This window comes from Rhineura floridana, chromosome 9, assembly GCF_030035675.1.
Source record: "Rhineura floridana isolate rRhiFlo1 chromosome 9, rRhiFlo1.hap2, whole genome shotgun sequence".
Taxonomy (NCBI): domain Eukaryota; kingdom Metazoa; phylum Chordata; class Lepidosauria; order Squamata; family Rhineuridae; genus Rhineura; species Rhineura floridana.
In genome coordinates, this window is record NC_084488.1 from 116216949 (window position 1) to 116226793 (window position 9845).

The 9845-nt window shown below is 44.5% G+C and overlaps 1 non-coding gene across 1 annotated transcript; it reads left to right on the forward strand.

Moving 5' to 3' along the window:
* Positions 1-461: 461 nt before the first annotated feature.
* Positions 462-530, forward strand: TRNAT-GGU (transfer RNA threonine (anticodon GGU)). Its single transcript has one exon. It is a non-coding gene; the product is annotated as a tRNA-Thr (tRNA).
* The last annotated feature ends 9315 nt before the right edge of the window (positions 531-9845 follow it).

The following is a 9845-nucleotide window of genomic DNA, read 5'->3' on the forward strand; positions in this document are numbered from 1 at the left end:
ACAATATTTTGCATAACCCTATTATAGACTTTATAGGCCTTATAATCATGAAAAGCAGAGACAATCCCTCCTCTCGTCTTTTAGCAGGATCAGGAAACAGCAGCTGGGGAGGATGGAGGTTGCTGGAAAAAAAGTTTGATGGAAAGAAAATATATGCAGACACTATCCATGCCCATCTCACAATAAGGTAAGCTCAACCTCACACCTACTGAAATTCAGACAGAGCAATTCAAACTCCTGATCCACCATGCTGCAGGGGGTTTGGATTGGCTGGAGGTGTCCCTCTGCCCAACTCTATCCATCTCCACTAGTTTCCACTGGCAGGGGAGCTCCACCATTGGTGAGGAAACCCCTTAATTGGTGAGGAGATCCCAATGTACCTGGACAAACAACAGGTAAGAGGTACTGACCTTGGTATCCCCACTGGCAATAGCCATCATGCTGCCATCATGTTGGGCAGGGTCATAGCTCAGTGGTAGAGCATCTGTTTGGTATGCAGAAGGTCCCAGGTTCAATACCTGGTATCTACAGATGGGCAGAGCTTGGAAAAGTTACTTTTTTGAACTATAACGCCCATCAGCCCAATCCAGTGGCCATGCTGGCTGGGGCAGATGGGAGTTGTAGTTCAAAAAAGTAACTTTTCCAAGCTCTGCAGATAGGGCTGGGAAAGACCCCTGGCTGAAACCCTGGAGAACCCACTGATCTTCAACCTTGGGTCCCCAGATGTTGTTGAACTACAACTCCCATCATCCTTGGCCATTGGTTAAACTGGCTGGGGTTGATGGGATTTGTAGTTCAACATCTGGGGACCCAAGGTTGAAGAACAATGGTGCAGACAATACTGAGCTAGATGGACCAAAGGTCTGACTCATTATAAGGCACCTTCCTTTGTTCCTATGTGATGGAAATGGGGTCCATCTGGGCTTCTTCACTGTGCCAGCTTGGCCCAGCAAAGAGGCATCGTCGTGGGTCATGGATACAGAGGTGGCCGTGGCACTTCATCAAGCCCCACCACAGCCATCCAGGAGGTTGGATGGCAGCCTAAAGTGCCCTATGAAAAGAATGGAAGCCTCTTTTGTAGGGGAGGAAAATGTTCTAGCCACTAACTGAGCTAGATGGCCTGTTTGTCTGTTCCACTGTGGCTTTGTCTTATGCTCATCACTTTCACATGAGAATGCCTTGGCATTCAGCACAACAGAGCAGAGTCCTCAATGCAAGAGGGCTGCTGGTGATTAGCTGTGACCTCCAAGGCCTCTTGTGCTGCCACAATCCTAAATTAGCCCTTTCCTAGTCATGTGTGCACATTTGATTATCCCTTCCCATGCAACATCTGTGCATTTGTCATTCTGACTTCAGATTTGATTGATTTCAGCTAATTTCTTCCCCTAATCCTATCAAGAAAGTGAGTTCATTTCATTCTATCCTCATAGGCATTTGCGGTACTTCCCACCATCCTATTAGCCAAGAATTCGATTAGCACCATTATTTTCTACATTTTCCTTTCATTTAGTGAAAATACGTATCATTGACCCAGTATCTGAAGACTCTCCTGAGATCCTCTCCTTTGAAATCCTAGAAACAATCATCACTACTCTCCATATTAGGTCTTGTTTTAATTTTAAAGTCAGTTTTAGGTCCATTATAAAGTAGTTTCATCTGAACGGGGGGGGGGTTGAAGCCATCGGGAAATTAATCTAGTATTTTGCAATTAACCTCTAAATACTCAAGAAGAGGCTTAGGAGTGGAATAAGGAGATCACTAGGGCAGTGGACCGGGTGGCTCCGAATCGTCCTCTCCCCCTGAATAGAGCTCAGACAGCGCCCTGGTATACACCACGGCTGCGGGGTCTGAGACAGGAGGTGAGACGACTTGAGCGCCGGTGGCAGAAGTCTCGCACTGAAGACGACCAGACACTGGTTAGAGCAGCAATAGCTGCCTACCAGGTGGCAACAAAGGCAGCAAAGATAGAATTCTTTGCTGCCTCTATTGCGTCGGCAGAGTGCTGTCCCAGGAGATTGTTCCAAGTGGTCCGAAGCCTGGTCGGTCCAGTTGCTCAGGAACCCATGGAGCATTCTAAAGTCTCCTGTGATACTTTTGCTAAACACTTATAAAATCGAGCATCTGAAGAGCATGATTCCATTTGCCGTGGATACAGGAAGCAGGCCAGAGTCGGCCAGTTGCATTCCGGTCCGATGGGATTGGTTTCAGCCTCTTCCCACTGAGGAAGTGGACAAGGTGCTCAGTACTGTGAAGCCAACCACTTGTCTGGTTGATCCTTGCCCATCATGGCTCATTATGAGTTGCAAAGAGAGGCTGAGCGAAGGGATCAAGGCAGTGGTAAATGCATCCTTGAGAGAGGGTGCAATGCCATTAGCCCTCAAGGAGGCGGTGATAAAGCCCATCTTAAAAAAACCCTCCTTGGATCCCCAAGAGTTGAATAACTTTTGCCCAGTCTCTAATTTACCATTTTTGGGCAAGGTGATTGAGAGAGTGGTGGCTAAACAGTTACAGACACACTTGGAGGAAGCGGATTATTTAGATCCATTCCAATCGGGCTTCAGGACTGGGCATGGAACTGAAACAGCCTTGGTCGCCCTGGTGGATGATATGAGGAGGGCGTTGGATAGGGGAGAATATATCTTCCTCGTCCTCCTGGATCTCTCAGCGGCTTTCGATACCGTCGACCACGGTATCCTTTTAAATTGCCTAGAGGGATTAGGAATAGGGGGCACTGTTTTACAGTGGTTCCGTTCCTATCTCTCAGATAGGCACCAATGGGTGGCATTGGGGGATGAGGTTTCAGACCCTTGGCCTCTTAATTGTGGAGTACCACAGGGTTCTATCCTCTCCCCCATGCTGTTCAACATCTATGTGAAACCTCATTGATGGGGGCCATCATCAGGAGTTTTGGGCTGCAGTGTCACCAATATGCGGATGACACTCAGCTCTATCTCTCATTTAAATCCTCACCAGAGTTGGCTGTGGATACCATGTCCAAGTGCCTGGAATCCGTAAGTGGATGGATGGGAGAGAATAGGCTGAAGCTAAACCCCGATGAGACAAAGGTGATGCTCGTGGGAGACAAAAAGAGGTTGGGAATTACAGACCTGGTGCTTAATGGGGTGAGTTTACCCCTGAATGACCAGGTCCGCAGCCTCGGGGTCATTCTTGACTCCCAGCTGTCTATGGAGGCTCAGGTTTCAGCCGTGAGCCGAGCAGCTTGGTATCAATTGCATCTGATACAGAGACTGCGACCCTACCTTCCTGTTCATCTGCTCCCACGGGTAATACATGCCCTGGTCTCCTCTCGCTTAGACTACTGTAATGTGCTCTATGTGGGGTTACCCTTGAAGACAGTCCGGAAATTACAGCTGGTACAAAATGCGGCGGCGCGCTTGATTAAGCATAGCCGTCGCTGTGATCTTATCACCCCAGTGTTAATAGATCTCCACTGGTTACCAGTTGTCTACCGGGCTCAATTCAAGGTGTTGGTGCTGACCTTTAAAACCCTATATGGTTTCGGTCCAGTTTATCTGAAGGAACGCCTCCAGAATCACCAACTATGCCGCCTGACAAGATCAGCCTCACAGGACCTTCTCTCGGTCCCACCGGTCAAAACAGCTAGGCTGGTGCGGACCAGAGAGAGGGCTTTCTCGGTTGTGGCCCCCACCCTCTGGAACTCTCTTCCCCTTGATCTTCGACATGCTCCCTCCTTGATAGGCTTTCGCCGAGCCTTAAAGACCTGGCTTTTCAGGCAGGCCTATAAGATTGAGGTGGATTAGTTTCTCTGTTGTATTAACTGAAGTTGATTTTAAATTAATTGTGACTGTTGTTGATGTATATTGTGTTTTTATGATATTGTAAGTCGCCTAGAGTGTCCGCTAACCCGGACAGATAGGCGACTCAAAAATAAAATTTATTATTATTATTATTATTAAGCAAGATCTATAATTGCTGAACAATGATTTATTGGTGAAGGAATGTCAGATTTAGAAAGAGAAAGGTATTTTGTAAGATTGAGATGCAAAATGTATATGAAGTTTCTGCATGTTGAATATCTTATAGAAAAAGATCCTCAAACAGGTTCAACCATGTATGCGATGACATGAAGCATTCTGTTTCTTTACTCCTTTCTGACCAAAATATTACTTTTAGTGTTGCCAAATTTTGCACTGCAGCAAGCAAAATTCGCCAGGTACTGACCCTAGCCACTTTGTAACCGTTTGGAAAATGGAAAAACCGATTCGGAAAATGAGACCATCACTATCACACCACATCACCGTGTTTTTTACAAATGCAAACCAGCAAGTCTTGCTGCAGCGGACTGTGAAGGCCACGCATGGTGTGGAAAATGGGAGCTGAGAAATTGTTACCCCACATGCAGGAAAAGATGGTGTTCCAGAAGCAAATAGCTGAAGAAGGCAAAGATGTCACAGGTTAAAACAAAAAAATTGCCAAAATCTGTGGCAACTTATCAGCAATGGCACCAGAAAAAAAATTGGGGGGCCCCCACAAAAGGTGCAAAGTATATTTCTAAGTGGGCGAAATATACTAGGGGGCAAGCTCCTTGTTTGGGGTGGTGCTTGCTCCCCTTCCTCCCTTTTGGCACCACCCCAGCAACTTATTAAGCTGTAGAACAAACACTGCATTCAGTGTCTCCCGAAGGCTGATTCGTCACCCACCCAGCTGTCATACCCTGCTTCTGCTCTTGGCACTTGTCAGCAATTGTCGGCCACTGTTACCGCCCGCTCCATTTAAGGACTTTACATAGCAACACCTTGAACTTGGTCCAGTAACAAATTGGCAACCAGTGCAGATCTCTGAGCAGAGGTGACACGGTCTCATTCCTGTCAGCGACTGTGCTGCAGCATTCTGCGCTACCGGTGGTTACCAGGTCAAGTTCAAGAGAAGTCCCACTTAGAGCAATTTCGGGCATCTGAGTTGAGACACCATTTCAATTTCCCATAAGAATGTGGGAAATTGAAGTGGTGGCCTCCAGGGGGCACTGTGGGAAATGAAAGTGGTGGGCAGACCCATTTGCCCAGTGCTGTTCAGTGAGCCAGGCCAAGGGAAGGGGGCTTAAATGGGGCCCCAGGTCAGGCATCAGTAATGGATTCTGTCAGGGCACTGGATCCCTGTCAGCTGCCCCAGGATGCCAAGTACTGACACCAGCCCTGACCTACACATTTCTAACGTACCTTGCAGCCTTCATCTTCTGTTTTGATCCATCACCAATCAAAGCAGGCAAAACTATGGTGGATGGATGAATGTAATCCACAGGTGGGAAACATTTCTTCAGCCTGAGGGCCACATTTCCTTGTGAGCATTCTTCCGGGGGCCATATGACAGTGGTGGACAAGGCCAGAGGCAAAATTGGGCAGAGCAACAAATGTGAATTTTACCTTTATACAGAAGGTTAGTTTTTACATACAGTAGCACCCTCCTCCATCCAGATATGCAAGAGGCATTAGAGTTCCAGGACACATTCCAGCCAGGCCATATCATTCAAGGAGAGTGCACAGCAAGAAGGCTAGGGGTGTGACCTGGGAGAATCCCAAGGGCCAGAGAGAGAGGCTTGGAGGACCATACTTGAGGTTCACGACCCCACATGTAAGGCTCAGCATAATACAGCGTCATCAGTTTAGCCTTTGTGAAACAAGCTTCAACAGAGACAACCTACCCACACGCCTCAATTTATAACTTTTGACAAATGATTCATCCATTGCAACATTTTACACTCTGCCTCGCAAAGAATAAAAATGGCAACGGTGTTGAAATCATATGCAAAGATGACTTTGTAAATACAGATCTTGGGAGTGAACGTCAAGATTTGTCCGTCTGTCCCAGCAAAGCATGGCGTGAGCACGCTGTGGTTTGAACATGAAAGGTGACTGTTTTATTTAGGGGGTGGGTGGGGGAAAACAGTAATGAGTTTGAAAACAACGGTGGCATAATTGCTGCAAAATTGCTCTATTAAAATGATTTATGCTCATTACACTAGCTCAAATTGTTTTTAAACGAGGCATTTGGGGTTTATATTCATTGTCTCTTCTCCAGTTTTAAAAGGCATTGCAGATACCTTAAAGCAGAAAATGAGGTGAGGAAGGGACAGAATGCCAATGGATTATCTGTAATCCTGGCCCGATTTCACCATGTAATCAAAATCCATAAGATTTCTTCAGTGCAAGCTATCAACACATGATCCCTCTAATGTGTATGGCCAACTCTGTGTCTGTGGCTGAAAAACATGTGCTTTTTGCCTCAGATTAATCACAATGTAGTTTAATTTAAGTAAAACAGTGTGATGCGCTTAAATAGAAACTGGATTAGAACCACGCACAGAAGAAGCAAATGTGTTCAGGACAGACTGAACAGTTGTGATGGTAGATCTGCAGATGTCAAGGCCTCCCTCTCCACAGAAAATTTCCTTAGTATGTGTGTCTGTTCCAAATTTGCTTTGGAAGTTCACTTTAAGTGAAATTCTGTAGTGCTGCCCAAGCATTCCCTGCCACATGCATTTCCTGCTGGAGGAGGGCCTGGATATTAGGGGCAGAGCACATGCTTTGCATGCAGAAGATCCCAGGTCCACTCCAGAACATCTTCCATTTCATGGCTCAGGTAGCAGGTGATGGAAAAGAGCACAGAGAGCCGCCAGCACTCAGAATAGACAGCACTGGATAAGAAGAAACAATGATCTGATTCAGTATAAGGTAATTGTATTATGTTCAGCTAGTTCAGTTTGAGAGTGAGTACAAAAGGTCCCAAGTTCAACCCTTAGCACCTCCAGTTAAAAATGATCAGGGAGCTATGGAATGGACCTCTCCTGGACTACCTGCCTGCTGGTAAGCTACCAGTTCCCACTTAAGGTATTGGTAGCTTATGTACAAAGTTCAGAAAAGTTTGGGAGCCAAGTACTTGAAAGTGCACACATTCTCTAGTACCTACTCTCTTGGGCCCTGAGATCAGCTGGAGAAGTCCTCCTCATTGTCCTCTTGACAGGAATGGCCAAGGCAGAGTCTTCTCAGTGGTGGTACCCCTGTTAAGGAACACCCTCCCACTAGGTATCCCATTGTCTTCCATACTTCTTTCAGATGAAAACATATGTGTTTGTCCATAGATGGAAGGGAGTCTTACAGTTCAATTATTGCTGCTGTAGCACTGTAATTTTTTGTGTTTGTTGATTTTAATTAGTGTTCTATGTTAATTTCAGTTGTATGGTTATTGTTAGCCATACGGCTACCGCTTGATTCACTTTGGCAGCTTCTAAAGTTCTAGTGAATTTTCTACTTTCTCATCGTTTAAAAAACAAACAGGATTTTATTGCTATTGTGAATACTTTTTTTGATATTGTTTTACTTGTTATTTTTTGTTGTGATCTATGGTTAGAAATGTGAGTGATTAAGTGGTATCTAAAGGTCTTAAATAAATAAATAAATAAATAATGGCTGAGGCAATAAAGACAGCTTATTCTTAGAGGAAGGGCAGGATGCAATATCAATGTAATAGTATTTCATTTATTTATTTGCGGTCAAGGACCCGTCCTATTATAGGCAAGTAGTAAAATACAAATCAATCGAACTTTAAAAACAAGCATAGAAAAAACAATGCATTTCATCCTTCAATTTAAATATCATATACATTGAAAACAAATTAGTCGGGCCAAACTTTAGATCAGTTAGTCAGGCCAAACTTTAGATCGCAACAGTTGTGCGGCATATATAAATTTAGCAACTCTAATTGTAATTTCTTTATTGGAACCTGATAAAAAATAGCAAATCATATTATCCGGGGCCATCAAGGAGATATTTTCCATTATGTTGGATAAAAAATTATATCGTATGTAATAGTAAATTAACAGTTAATAATAATGAAAAATATATATGGCGAGTTGCTGCCACTCAGGATAGGTCAGTCTTCCCCAACCTGGTGTCCTACAAAGGTTTTGGACTGCACCTCCCATTAGCCTCAGCCAGTATGGCCAATGGTCAGGGACGATGGGAGCTGTAGTCCAACAACCTCTAGAGCAGCCTTTCCCAACCAGTGTGCCTCTAGATGTTGTTGGACCACAACTCCCATCTTTCCTGACCATTGGCAATGCTGGCTGAGGCTAATGGGAGTTGTGGTCCAACAACATCTGGAGGCACACTGGTTGAAAAAGGCTGCTCTAGAGGGTACCATATTAAGGAAGTCAACTGCCTTGACTGTGAGTGCTGCAAGACCCTCTCCCTGCTTGCTGGTCTCTTTTCACCTAGACGGGTTTGGGGCCCTGCTTGATTCCAGCTACAAAAACTGCTATTACCTGAAGATGTCAGAGACCATCTTAACAGGGGAGGAGGGGCTATTGTTTGGGCCAAACTTGAATTCTGGAGGTCACTTATTTTTGCTGTTGTTGGAATTGTTTTTGTATTCTGTTGTTGGAGCTTATTACGAATTATAAGGGTATTGCTTCCATTTATTGTATATTCCTTAATGAGATGTTTAATTTATTGTCCGTTTAAATGTTGTATTGTAACAGTGAGTTGTCTAACTTTTTTTCATGTTGTAAGCTGCCTTGAGCATAAATTACTATTGAAAGGTGGCATACAAATAAACTGTGATGATGATGGTGACCTGGACAATATGGAATGGACATAGAATCTGCCTTACTGTACGGCAGTTACCTATGTTCCTGTCTCATTACATGAAAACCAACATATTATAGCTACAATAGAATGCAACATTGAACATCAAATAAATATCAAGTCCACTTTAGTCCAAAAGTTTGTATCAGCTCCAGAAAGGTCCAGCATATTCCGCAAGGCAGTTATTGCACCTCGTATCACTCTTAAACTCTTTCAAACTATTTGTGGTTACTGCGCAGGATGCTGTTATATTTTTATAGCAATGCTTCATAACAAATAATGTAACTGAAAATAGAGAGGTTCTTTTTATAGTGAGATCAGCATTGACACTTCATACCTTGAAATGACTTCACAAATCCACTGCAAGGCAGGTGCATGCTGCATTCCTCTCCAATGTTGATTCCTCACTTGGGACAGATATTCCCAAGAACGGGAATGTCCTTGGACAGTTTTAAAAATGCTTTTTTTAAAAGTCAGTGTTGGATTGGCAGATCGTTTGAGCTCCACCAGAGTCAAAGTATCAAATCAGAAAGAAATAAAACACAGCACAGAGTGGACCATTTATTTATTAAATGGAATCTTTTGATTGAATTTCACATTTTCCACCTGCCAATTTGTGTGCATGATGGCTGCACTTATGTAAAATCCCTGTTAAGAGCTTGGGATCAACATCCATGTTTGAAAAAACACAGTCACCAGAATATGCTTCTCTAATATTAATACTAAAGCCAACCCGCTTGCCTGTGCGCTCCACTCTGTGACAGCTTATTCATGAGTAAGTTATCTTAGGCCACAACACCAGACATTTATTCCACATTAAACAGTGATGGCTTCCCCATAGAATCCTGGGAAGTGTAGTTTGTGAAGGGTGCTGAGAGCTGGTTGGCCTCTGTGAGAACAGGATGCTGGACTAGATGGGCCACTGGCCTGATCCAGCAGGCTCTTCTTATGTTCTTATGTTCTTAAGCTGTTAGGAGGCTGTTATCCCCCTCACACAGCTCCAATTCCCAGAATTCTCTGGGAAGAGGGGCTGACTGTTAAACCACTCTGGCCATTAGAGCTCCATCAGAGGAATGGAAATGGGAAACTGCAGAGCATTATATGTCAGCCAAGGGAATTTCTCCAGCCAGGGCTGGTGCCAAGGGCATCTGCCAAGGATCAACATCCTAGCAAGGGGGCCACTTACTGCAGCCCCTTGAACCTGCGCCTCCTCTTCATAATCAC